Source organism: Falco cherrug, chromosome 1 (genome assembly GCF_023634085.1).
Source record: "Falco cherrug isolate bFalChe1 chromosome 1, bFalChe1.pri, whole genome shotgun sequence".
Classification (NCBI taxonomy): Eukaryota; Metazoa; Chordata; class Aves; order Falconiformes; family Falconidae; genus Falco; species Falco cherrug.
The window spans coordinates 77,663,911-77,675,641 of NC_073697.1; the positions used below are offsets into that span (position 1 = coordinate 77,663,911).

Here is an 11,731-nt window from a genome sequence, read left to right on the forward strand (position 1 = left end):
ACTGAACACAGCATTCCAAGTAGGCACTTAGTAATACAGCGCCCCAAGTAGGCATACAATGTAAAAAATGGTTTGAAATGCTAATTAAACTGAAATAGTTTCAAACCAAGTGAAACTTGACAACAGTCACCTTAAAGGGGATGCCACGAAACATCAGAAAGATCAGGTATGGTCTATTTAAGAGACGCAGAATAATACAAAGGAAAAGGTAGTAAAAAAACATAAAAAGAACTTTGAGTTCAACTGGAGTTTTATAACAAAAGGACTATATTCAAATATACTATGGGATTAAAACATCACAGAACACAAGACATTACTATGAAATCCATGATTAATATGAGACAATACATTTCCATACAACAATTGCTGAGATCCCCAAACTTGGTTAAAAAAAATAAATCATTTAAACTACAAACCTAACATACTTTCAAAAAGGATTACATGTTTTATTACACACCACAATAAGCCGTAACAATTAAGACTGATCTTGAAGGACAGTGAGCTACTAGAAGTTTTATACATGAAAATTTTCAGTGGCGCTACACACCTTTTCAAAAAGTGATTCTGAAAAGAAAGACAAAAAGATACGTGTCCTGTAACAAAATCCTAATTCTTTTCTGGAGATGGTAACTAATAGGCAGAGCGAATAGCACAAGAGTTTTAACTCTCAGCTCTACAATCACTAGAATTCTTGAATATGACTTCCCCCCCCCGGCACCAGCAAGCATACACATAGCTCTGCAACAGTGACAGCACATGCCGCCCTTAGCCCAGCTAGCAAACTAAAAAAAGTTTGGTAGATTATCCAGGGAGCAGCACAGTAGTCAGGCTGCAGGATCTGAACGTATCATGATAAGGGAGGTCACAGAAGATAACAGGACAGTAGAGGACTCTTACTGCAGTGCTGGGATACAGCAGCAGACAGGATACAAATCTACAGAAACTGGATTTTGTTAGCTCTGCTGCTCATAGAACAATTTGTTTCCCTTGTGTTTTACAGATTTGAATACTAATATTTCTGCACACTGTAGCTTTGATCACTGCGTTAAATGTAGCTCTACTGAACGAAAGGATTAGTTTGTCCAGATTGGCACAGCTATGACGGTGATAGGAAGAGAACCCCAGGGAAAAATCTTTGAAGATCAAGTGCATGCTCAATTTTGTAGGCTGAACTGGCGTTAGTAGCTGAAGGTGGTTTTTGTCATAGATATAGTTTACAGTATGATACATATGACAATACTGCAGTTTAGTATACAGATTATAAACATTTTTAGATTACTTAAATTTGTCTTGCTGTTAGAAGGGGCAATGCCACACTCCCCTTACCCAAAAGGCTAAGAAGTCAGGCAGCAGTAGCACTCGTGCTGGTTCACAACCAGCTGTTTGGAGCACAACCATAAAAGCCAAAACGGGATGAGTGGGAGCAAAATCACTCCTTTTGGTTGCAGCACATACTCCACACTGGCTTCAGCCGGTCATCAAACCACAACCGTGAGTTTTCTGGGCACAGTTAAGCTCATCTAATGGCCAGCCAGTGCTCAAAGGATTCACTACCAGCTGTGCATCCCCCGTGCCAGCTCTAACACACATCCCGTGTCACATGGAGCCAACTCAATGCGATGTTTAGTTCCCTTTTCACTTAAATTCAGGGAACTAAAATGGCAGAAAACCAACAGTACAAAATCTATTACCAAAAAGTCAGATTAAACCAATAGCTAGCACAGAAATAGGTTGGGAGTGGGAGAGGCTGTTTGGAACCATGCTTTTCAGCAGCAACTAAGCAGGTCACACACAGTATGAATGACAACCCCACAAAGGACATTGTGAATACAACAAACATCTCAGGAACCTTCAATTTTTGCAAATTTCAAAACAATTTTATGAAAGGTGGGTAAATCGTTTTCAAGTTAAAGTTTCTCTCTTTAAAATCTTTGCCAGGTCATGCCTAACCTACACAATCTATTTTGTTCCCACCACACTGCAGAGTAAACAAACAATAGGAATGAGAAGGACCAAAATGGTAACATTTCTTTTGTGCCACCAAACAAGCTTTTGTTTTTCCAGTCATTCCCAGCACCCTTTTGAAAGGTTCCCACAGCAGGTGTAAACAACTCGTAAGCTGAGCAGGATGACTGTACATACCTCCTACATAGGCAGCCGGCAACCGCAGCACGTAGCTCCCCTAACTAGACAGCCACACATCTGCCCCGTGACATGGGACACCACCCACCTCTACCCTTCAAACACAAATCCTGCCTGTGCTCCTGAGTCATACTGAGTGTCACCTAGCGCTCCCGCCAGGCACAACCAAACATCAGTCATGGCTGAGCTTAAGTCTGACCCTCAGTTATTTCAGTATCAGCCCACTTCTTTTCTGTTGCATTTTAAGAATTACTTGATTTCAAAATCATCAAGCATAATGGTATTCAAAAGGACAAATAACAACAAAACAATGTGCAAGATTTACCATGGCAATAAGCTATAAAGCTGGGAATAAACACAAAACCTGAAATGAAGAAACAGTATGTCCTGGAAACAAACCAAATGTAACTGTGAACGTAAGTTGTTTTGATACAGCAAGCCATGTCTAAGAACCACCCTAGTTTTACTGCACCCTCAGGTATGTAAAACTTTCAAAATTAAGCTGAACATCTAGACAAGCTAACAAACTGCCATTATGGAGATAATCGGGGTCATTAACACAAACACTCTTTGTATTACAGGTTTGAAAAATGGAAAGTTCAGACACCTGTCTATTAGGGCCCACATAAGTTATTCTTAGTGGGACCTATTTCACACATATTATCACTTCCCTGGAGACACATCATGTCAAAACATAGCTAGAATTACTACTGAGTTACTAAGGGGCTACCAAAGCCTGCATGCTACTCTCGCCATGTTTCATGAACACAAAGTGGCTGTTCAGGACCATGTGCCATACAGCTGGCAGTGCAGAGCAAGTCCAGAGCAAGACAAAGCCCAGCAAGCTGGGAATCAAGCAGTGACTAAATCTAGCTCTTAACCAGATGAGAGAGAGCACTCCGCTCAGAATCCACTCGCTACCATGGGTAACACAACTAACACGCCATGAAAGCAGAGGGGGTACAACTGCCCCCTTATACCAGAGACTTGTCACAAGGGTGTGCATCTTCCCCTGCTCCTGGCTACACAGAAAAGTTTGAAGTAGTTTAAAGTCTGGAGTAGGGTGAAACACAGAAGGTTGAATCCTCGTCTCCTTCCCCTAGGACTCTTGCAACAAGTAGCAAGTTAGGAGAAAAGCAATTCCCAAACATGGTGCCCCAAACAAACTGATTACTTCAAATTCCATCTTGCTGAATTATCCAATAGGGTCTGCTATCTAGGTATATGGAGAAATTAAGTGTCAAAAGTTTCTTGGCAAAAAACCCCACAAGTCAAACCAAACCAAAACAAAAAAAAAACACACACACACAAAAAAAAAACAAAAAACCCACACAGAGCAACTTTGCTTTAGCATGATTTAAAAGATGCCTAAGATGCCCCCTCAAGATCCATAAAAACTGTCACTATTGTACTCTGCAGTAAAGAAAAAAGTTACCTGTCACTGCAGTAATCTACCCACTCACAGAAATGCCACAGATCTGAAGACATATTCATCAGCTTGAAGACATATTCATCAGCTCTGGCAACAACAGGCAAAACTGCCACAGCAGAACTCAGAAACAAACGTTACAAATAACTTAGACGAGGATTTCTCCACGATCACAGTTTCAGGGCCCTTTTCTATTGCGGTAGAAGCTCTCTTGCTTTGAGTATCACTGCATGAGTTAAAACAAAATGACAACATATAAATAAGAGAACTAGGCCACCATGGTAAACTGCAGGTTTACTGACTGCCTGACCCAAGCTCAGGGCCACAAGTTAACGTTGCTTAGCAAAGCCACAGCACTTGGTAAAGCAAAGGTGTAACCATCCTGTCTTCAACAGAGATTCAAAAGCATGCCAAGCTACGTGGGACCATACTGGCCACAAAAGATGAGTCACATTTCTTCAGAGAGGCCTGGATCCGAAGTTGTAGTTTTGGTTACATTATTAAGTGGTTACAGCCTTGAACACTGAAGAAAAAAAAAATTTCTTTTAAAAACCAGCCTTATTTAGGCAATAGAGACGCCAACAAAAGCCTGTACCCATTACTGTCAGGTCTAGCAAAGAAATGCTAGATTTTGCAGCTACTGCAAATTGCTAGTGAGCGACTTCTGACGCATGAACTATGAATGCTGAAAGGCTTGCACTTGCCAGCGAACACATTGAGCAGCTCGCCCTCCTAAAAAGGGAAGTTGGGAAAAAGCTTGAAACCTTTTCTTCCCCACTGGCTTTGGCTTGTGCTGTTTTAGGTTTGTCAGTCCTTTAGTAAGACACATAGCTTGCCCTAAGTAGCCTGTTTATTTCTGAAAACATCGTGACTTATTTTCATTCTGCAGATATCTAAAGGACATGCATTTATCCTATAAAGCATATGACATATTTTACATAAAGAGAAAAAATATCCTTTCACATGCCGTTTATAGTATGTCAACCCCCCTGTGAGCGTAGGCAGAACCTGCATGCTACAGCAGATCTAAGCATAAAGTTGCACCTTAAAGAAAACATGATAGACTTCATCCCGCAAAACGCATGCTCCAAAAGTATTCTCCAGCAACAGTGAGAACACAGCGCCCATGTGTGCAGTAAGGACAATATGCCAGTCAAAGAAGGCAGATTTAAGGAGATACTGTCAACAACACACACCCTGGGTTTGCAGCTCCTGTCCTCAGAAATTCAAAGCAATAGCCACAGCCTACAACAACCTGAACTCTGTTATGACTAAGTTCGGGAGTACTTAATCCAAAAAAAACCCCGACATTCCATGTGGCAGTCAGCTCTCCACCGCCACCTTTAAGCTCTTTGATAATCCCAGCAAGGGAACACCTAGGGCAAGTCACTGGTAACCTGTTATCACATCAAGGTCTCCCTCCCACCTACTAGCCACTCTGAGTGACTTTTCCAAAGGAGTAATGCTGAACAGGGAGAACCACAATCCTTGGACATCGGACCAAAAGGCTGAGGAATTGGAGAAGAGACCATAGGAAACAAGCTAAATGACAATCCCAGGATCAGTTCAGTTTCCCAAGTTTCAAAGAGACATCCATGTTTAAAGAGGGGGACCAAGGAAGGGAAAGAACGATCCATGATTATGACCCAAGATTATCGCAGTGGCAAGATTCATTGCTCAAGGTATACAAAGTGAAATAGAGGAAATTTTTGCAACAATTCCTTCCCCCAATGTCCCCTCTCCATAGCTCCAGCTCCACAAGGCCAGGTCTCACCACAGCACATGCAGCTTCACCTGTGGCAGCTCTCCTGCCTTGGTAAGGAGGCAAATCTTGTACTTGGAAAGTGTTGCTTCAGCTGTATGCCCTGCCCTCTGAGCACACCTCACATCAGCCTGCCTGCGGCTGACGAGGCGCGTAGCCTCCTCAGTGCTGCTTCTCCCAGAGAAGCAACAGGCAGCTCACACACCGTATTACTGCAAGGTTTTCAAGAAGGCAAGTACTTCAAAGCATTCACATTTTGGATGACTTAGAATAGCCGGTCTTTAAAGAGGAAGCATTACTTAACCTTAAACTACCTCAGAGTGTCCCTCTGCTATAAGCAGCCATCCAATTGCAAGTGATAAAGCAAACCAAATTCTCGTAGGCCAGCTTAGCAATCCACTACCTGCTGCATGCTTCCCTGATACTGCAGCTGCTAGAAAGCAGCCTTTTGTGACCAACCAGAAACACAGCTCAAGCAATTTCAAGAAACACATTACTTCCACCCCCCCTCCAACATCCTCATGACCCCATGCCATCTAGGGCACATAAAAACATCAACCAGTGTCATAATAATGTATTTGGGTTACAAAATCTGAACAGCACCCTCAGCCTCTTGCGAGGTTAAAGGGAAACTGCCTTTTTTAAATACAATCTGAAGTAAATAGCACTGCAAAATGCATTGTACCGGTACAACTCTAATCACAGCCGAAAGTGAAAACAGCACATATAATTAAAACATCCCATGCTGCTGCTTTTTAAGGCTGCATTTGTGGTTGGTCAAAAAAACTGGACAAATTTTGCAAGCTAGCAGTGCAACAGCCACCGCTGGAGGGATTTAGGAAGAGGGGAAAAAAAGAGCTGTTTGAGAACAAATCTTGCCCTTGGTAGCTAATTGTGAGCATGCACCTGCATCACATCATAATTGCACCAGCAACATCACACACACCAACGCTCCTCATCCTCGAGCACAAAGCCAAGCATCTTGGTTTAAGACGCAGGCAAAGCTTCTCTGAATTAAGCAAGCTAGTTTTGGACAATAAGGACTATTTCACACACCTCTTCCCAGCCAAGCTTGGGTGCTGTATTCTCTAGCTGACTGTAACATCTTCAATTGCCCCAGCAAAACCTTATGGAAAAAATATTGTTTCACCCTTGTAAAAATAACTGCAATTTTTTCAGTGAAAACAAAATATTAAAGAGCTACTGAATAATAAAGACTTGTCTATTCTGCAAAGATCAGCAGTCTTGAAGAGATGACCACATATTATTTGTCACAATGAGCCTGATCAAGATTGAACGTAGTAGTTCCTTTTTATTCTGATATTCCTTACTTTTGAAGTACCTGACCATACAAACTAAATTATAACATAACATACATACATTGTTTCCAAATCTAATCAAGCTCTGAAGAGAAACCTGCTATTTCAAAGTAAATATAGAGAGGAAAAAAAAAAAATTAAAACCACCCACCCACAACATTATTAGGCTTTTTTAAGCATAAACTTCAGGTATATGGGCTGCAAGTGGATGTACTTACAGACATAAATCATATACACATTACTGACAACAAATGGCAAAGACTATTAGAAAATGCTTCATTGCAACATATGCATTGATACAGGATGAACAAGCGGAGTGGCTGATCAGAACTACTGCTGGAAGAACTAGGCAGGATTCACAACATCACAACAGAATAATTGCTGCCATTCTCTCTCCCTGCCCAAGAAATGTTCCCTCGCAAGTGAGGTTCAACACTTCTCACACTCATTACAGCCAAAAATGCTTTGCGTATGCAAAGTTCTCAAAGGAGAAAAGCAAATGTGTCCTTTAACATTTAAGTAAGCATCTAATCAACCTAAGTCTATTTACTGATTCCAGCTGATGAGAGAACAGAGCTAAAACCCTGTTACTCTATTATTTCACCCATAATCCATACGAAGTGAAAACTGGAGAACTGCATTTCATTTCCTATTGAACACCAAACTGTGACCGGTAGGTAGTGGACAAGGATCAAGTATTTTTCCTCTCTCCTCGTACAGGAATTAGAAGGTATTCAACACAGCTGACAACTCATATATTCAAAATGAGTCACTAAGCAGTGAATTGCACACTCTTCCCTCAAAACCACCAAACACGTTGACCCAAGAGGAAGCCACTAAGGCTTGCCAAATGCACAGAAATGACACAGCCCTAGAACACACACTGACAGTGACCAGAAGGGTGTTTGGGGACAGGGACGTGTAAGCATATAGTGCTGCCTACAGCACTTCACAGACATCCACTGCTGATCACCGAGAGACATGGGATAACTGCGCTACAGTGACTTTTGCTTTAAGCCAGAACAGCCCACGTAAAAACCAGCGGCCATACCACCACAAAGCAAGACCAAGAAACTGGTTAACAATAAGATAACTTCTACGCTTATGTGGTTCTAGATCTTCATCAGACAAATATTTGAAGCCTTTGTAGCCTTTGCTGTCACAAGAGACTATCCTGAAGTCTGTAGAAGTGATCCTGGTAAACAGATTTTGTCTATCCTGTGACTACCTGGAGTATTTCAGTACAGAACCATCCCATCAGTTTCCACAAATTCACTAAATCACAATACTTGCTGTCACAGAAAAGCATTTTTTCAAGAGCGATTCACAAAACCCTCATCACCTCTTTCAAGAATTGTAATACACAGGCCACATAAAAGAAGGCTGAAGCAGCTCTGCAGATAGGGTCTTAATGTTATTTTTATTTCAAATGTAATGTACATATAGTCAGTTAACAAGCATGTGTTCTTCAGAAAAAGATCCAGATTAAACTTGTTTGTTAAATACAGCCTGAATTTAAAAACGTGGTGACCAAAACATACTTAACTTAGTTTACTTTAAAGAGACAGAAGAATAGCGTCCCTCTCTGTTCAGTAACATCGCCAAGCCTAAATCATCACAGACCATTCCTTTCTTTTACTGATTCAGAGAGAACAAATTCCACTGAAGTAATTAACAAAACTTCTACAAAGTACCACGTGTGTACGTAATGAGGGGAAGTAAAGTTAATTTGTCAGTCTAAGACTCTAAAGACAAAAACGATTTCTTTCCCTAAACTAAAAAGCTACTTATTACAAAACCTTCTCTAACAGTAATGCAAATGAAATTCACATACTTTCTGATAAACACTTATGTTTCCAAACAGACACCACTGTAATACTAAATTATTCAGCTTGAACAAAGGAACTACATTGATTAGATCTAAGCTGCAACAGGACAGGAGGAAAACCTTAAACCTTGACAAAAGTAATTTTAATAAACTGATATATCTTCTTGAGATATTTATGAACCAGGAACACCAACAAGAATGCATAAGTGCCATCAAGAGAGAGAACCAGGCTGCCACTAATAACACAGGATGACAATGGAGTGGGAAAGGGCAGACTTAAGTTTGGAACCAGGATGCAACATAAAAGCAAGCGTAATCACCGTATCAAAAAAAAGGACCTTTTAGCTCCTGTAGATATTAAACACAGCATAGCATCAGCCACCTCCTTAACACCATGGCCTGAAGAAAATGTAACTTCCTTTCCTGACCTCCTCGTTCCAGGGCCAAGAAAACCAGAGAGTTAACTGAATGGCAAGTTCATCTTCTTTCAGACCGCCCACCCCGACTCCATCCCCCTTTTTCAAAACAGCACCAACGACAGGGGGCTGAAGATACAGATTTTTTTGTCTAAAAGAAGAGTCTTCTTACCTGTCAACCTTCTTGGTCTCAAAAAGAAACTGCAAAATGTCAGGTGCCCCATCTACCTTTGAACTTCCTACTGATGTCTAGGTTTTCCCAAGTTTTCAGAGGCTCTCTCTTTCTCAGTGGAACAGACAAGTACACAGTTGGGAAACAGACTGTAAGTACTCTCAAATGCGTAGCACGAACAAACTAAAACACAGAGCAAGCACACATTGCTGGAATTCTGGAGTATGGCTTTCCATTCACACACATGTATTTTAGACCTTCAGCCACCATACATTTCTACTACAATTTGTTTTCTCTGTTTTCAATTCCATCCACTAAAGGAAGCGCAGAAGAGCAGGACCCTAGCAACTGACCCACAGGATGTCCACAAGCTGTTCATTCTTCTCTTAATGAAGAGCCAGAGAAATCCTACAACCCTTCCCTACGAAGTCTTTCTAGGCTCTTTCCAGGGAGATGCAGAGAAAACTCATGCGGACAACAGGTTTTGCACAGCGTTACAATTTCTGGATCCTCTGATCCACTGAGTCTGAACACTGCCTCATCAAATAAAGTGACATTCAACCTACTCGCTTCAATTTTGAGAACATGCTCCTCATCTGTAACAAACCGTGTATAAATTTTAACTACTGAATAGCGCGATGTAACGCTGACAGACACAGATGCTCCTTTCCCGACTTTACTGCGGTGGTGTTTTCTACGGTTAAGAGCAAGTTAAGATACTCTATTAAAACAATCTAAGCTTTGCTGTAGTCTTATCTCAGAAGGAAATCCTGCACGCTACAGAAATACTAAAAAACAAAGCAGAACAAAACCCAAGCAAAGGGAGTCCCGTTCCCAAACGAGACCCTTCGCCCCCCAGCCTCAGAGCAAGGCTTGGAGCTGGAGCCAGGGCACTTGCTGGTGCCTCACGAAGCAGCAACTTCTCCGATAAACAGGAAGAGCCAACACCACTTCTGGCTTTCAAACTGCATGAAAAAAATGCTTTACGTGAAAAAGCAACTCCTGCATAACGTTTTCCCGTGACAACAGCAGCAGCACTTTCCACCCAAGTGTTATGTAAATGAGCACGCAGGAGGCAGCCACAGGGTCTATTAGGAGCCACTCAACCCTTTAAAGAAGAAGAAAAAAAAAAAAAGAAAAAAAAACCACCCGACGCGGGGGGGTGTGAAGCCCCGCCGGCCCCGCGGCCGTGCGCCGCGCCCCCAGCCTTGCACAACTTTCCGCCCCGGCGGTTCCGCTCGGCTGCCGCGGGCGGGGACGGGGGGACGGCGGGGTCCCGAGCCCTCCCGCCGCCGCCTTTGTTCGCAGGGGCCGGCGCTCGCGGGCGGGTACAAAGGGGGCGGCAGAAGTTGCGACGGAGACCTCAGCCCCGGCCGGGGGCGGCGACGCAGCTCCCCGGCTCCTCAGCCTGCGGCGGGCGGCGGCGGGGCGGGGGCCGGCCGGCCGCGGGGCACCAGACCGTGCGCAGCCGGAACGTGTGCCGCATGGGAAGCGCCGCCGCCGCCGCGCCCCCCGGCAGCCCCGGCGCACCCAGCCGCCCCCCCCCCCCCCCCGCGGCTCCGCTCGCTCACACTCACTTCTCGGGACGGGCTCCGCTGGGCTCTCCCTCCGCTCGGGGCGCGCACGCCTTCCCGCCGGCGGGGCGATGCCGGCGGCGAGGCGAAGCCCCCCTCCCCCGGCGGGAGGGGGCCTGCTGCCCCCTGTCCCGGGGCTGCCGCCGGGGGCCGGGCGGCTTCAAGGGGGGAGGCGGGTCCAGCCCCCCGCGGGCGGGCTGCGGGCAGGTGGTCCTCGGGGCCGGGCCCCGGGCCCGCTCCCCCACCCCCCCTCCCCGGCTGCGGCAGTCCCGGCGGCTCAGGTGCGCCGCCGCCTCCTCTCACATGGAGCCGCCGCCTCGCCGCCCCTGGCTGCCCCCCGGGCCGGTCCCCGTGTCGCCGCCGGCCGGCAGGCGAGTGCTCCGGGCCGCGGCCCCCGCCCCGCTCTCGCTCTCATGCACTGCGGGCGCCGCCGGGCCCCGGCTCCAGCGGCCGGGGGGGGCCGCTAGGGCCCCAGCCGGGCGGCACGGGGCAGCCGGGCGGCGGGGCTCGGCGCCGCGGCCGCTCCGCTCTCCGGCATGTGGGAGCGGCGGGGCGCTGGGCGGCGCGGCGGGGCAGGGCCGGGCCGGGCCGGGGGGCCGGGCGCGGGGAGAGGGGGGGCGGCGGGCAGCAGCGCCCCAGGATCCGCTCGCTTCCTGCGGCGCCGGGAGGGGGCGGGGAGGGCGGGCGGGCGGGCGAGAGAGAGAGAGAGCGCGAGCGCGGCGGCGGCGCGCGCGGATGACAGCCGTAACCCGGCAACAGGCCCCGCCCTGCCCCCGTGCCGGCGCGGGGCGATGACGCCACGGGAGGGCAAGGTGGAGCCGAGCAGGTACCGCCGCGGCCGCGCGGTTCAGCCCGGGACAAGGGGGCGGGGTCAGGCGGCGGGGCCGGCCCCGCCCCGCCCTGCGCGCAGCAGCCGCGGCCCGGCTCGCCCCGCCCCCGGGGCAGCTCGCGAGCTCAGCCCGGGACGCGATGGGCGGTGCTCGCTCACCGCCCCGTGACGTCAGGGCCTCGGGGGGGGGGGGGGGGCGGGCCGCGCGGGGAGGGCGGGCCGCGCGGGGAGGGCGCGAAGCCCCGGCCCGGGCGCACGCA

The 11,731-nt window shown here is 47.0% G+C and overlaps 1 protein-coding gene across 1 annotated transcript in view; it reads right to left on the reverse strand.

Annotated features, from left to right (window-relative positions):
• FBXW7 (F-box and WD repeat domain containing 7) overlaps positions 1 to 11,305 on the reverse strand; it is a 191,479-nt gene extending 180,174 nt beyond the window's left edge. The window contains exon 1 of the mRNA XM_055702646.1: positions 10,646 to 11,305. The gene's annotated coding sequence lies outside the window, so the exon portion shown is untranslated. The remainder of the gene's footprint in view (positions 1 to 10,645) is intronic.
• Between the last annotated feature and the right edge of the window lie 426 nt (positions 11,306 to 11,731).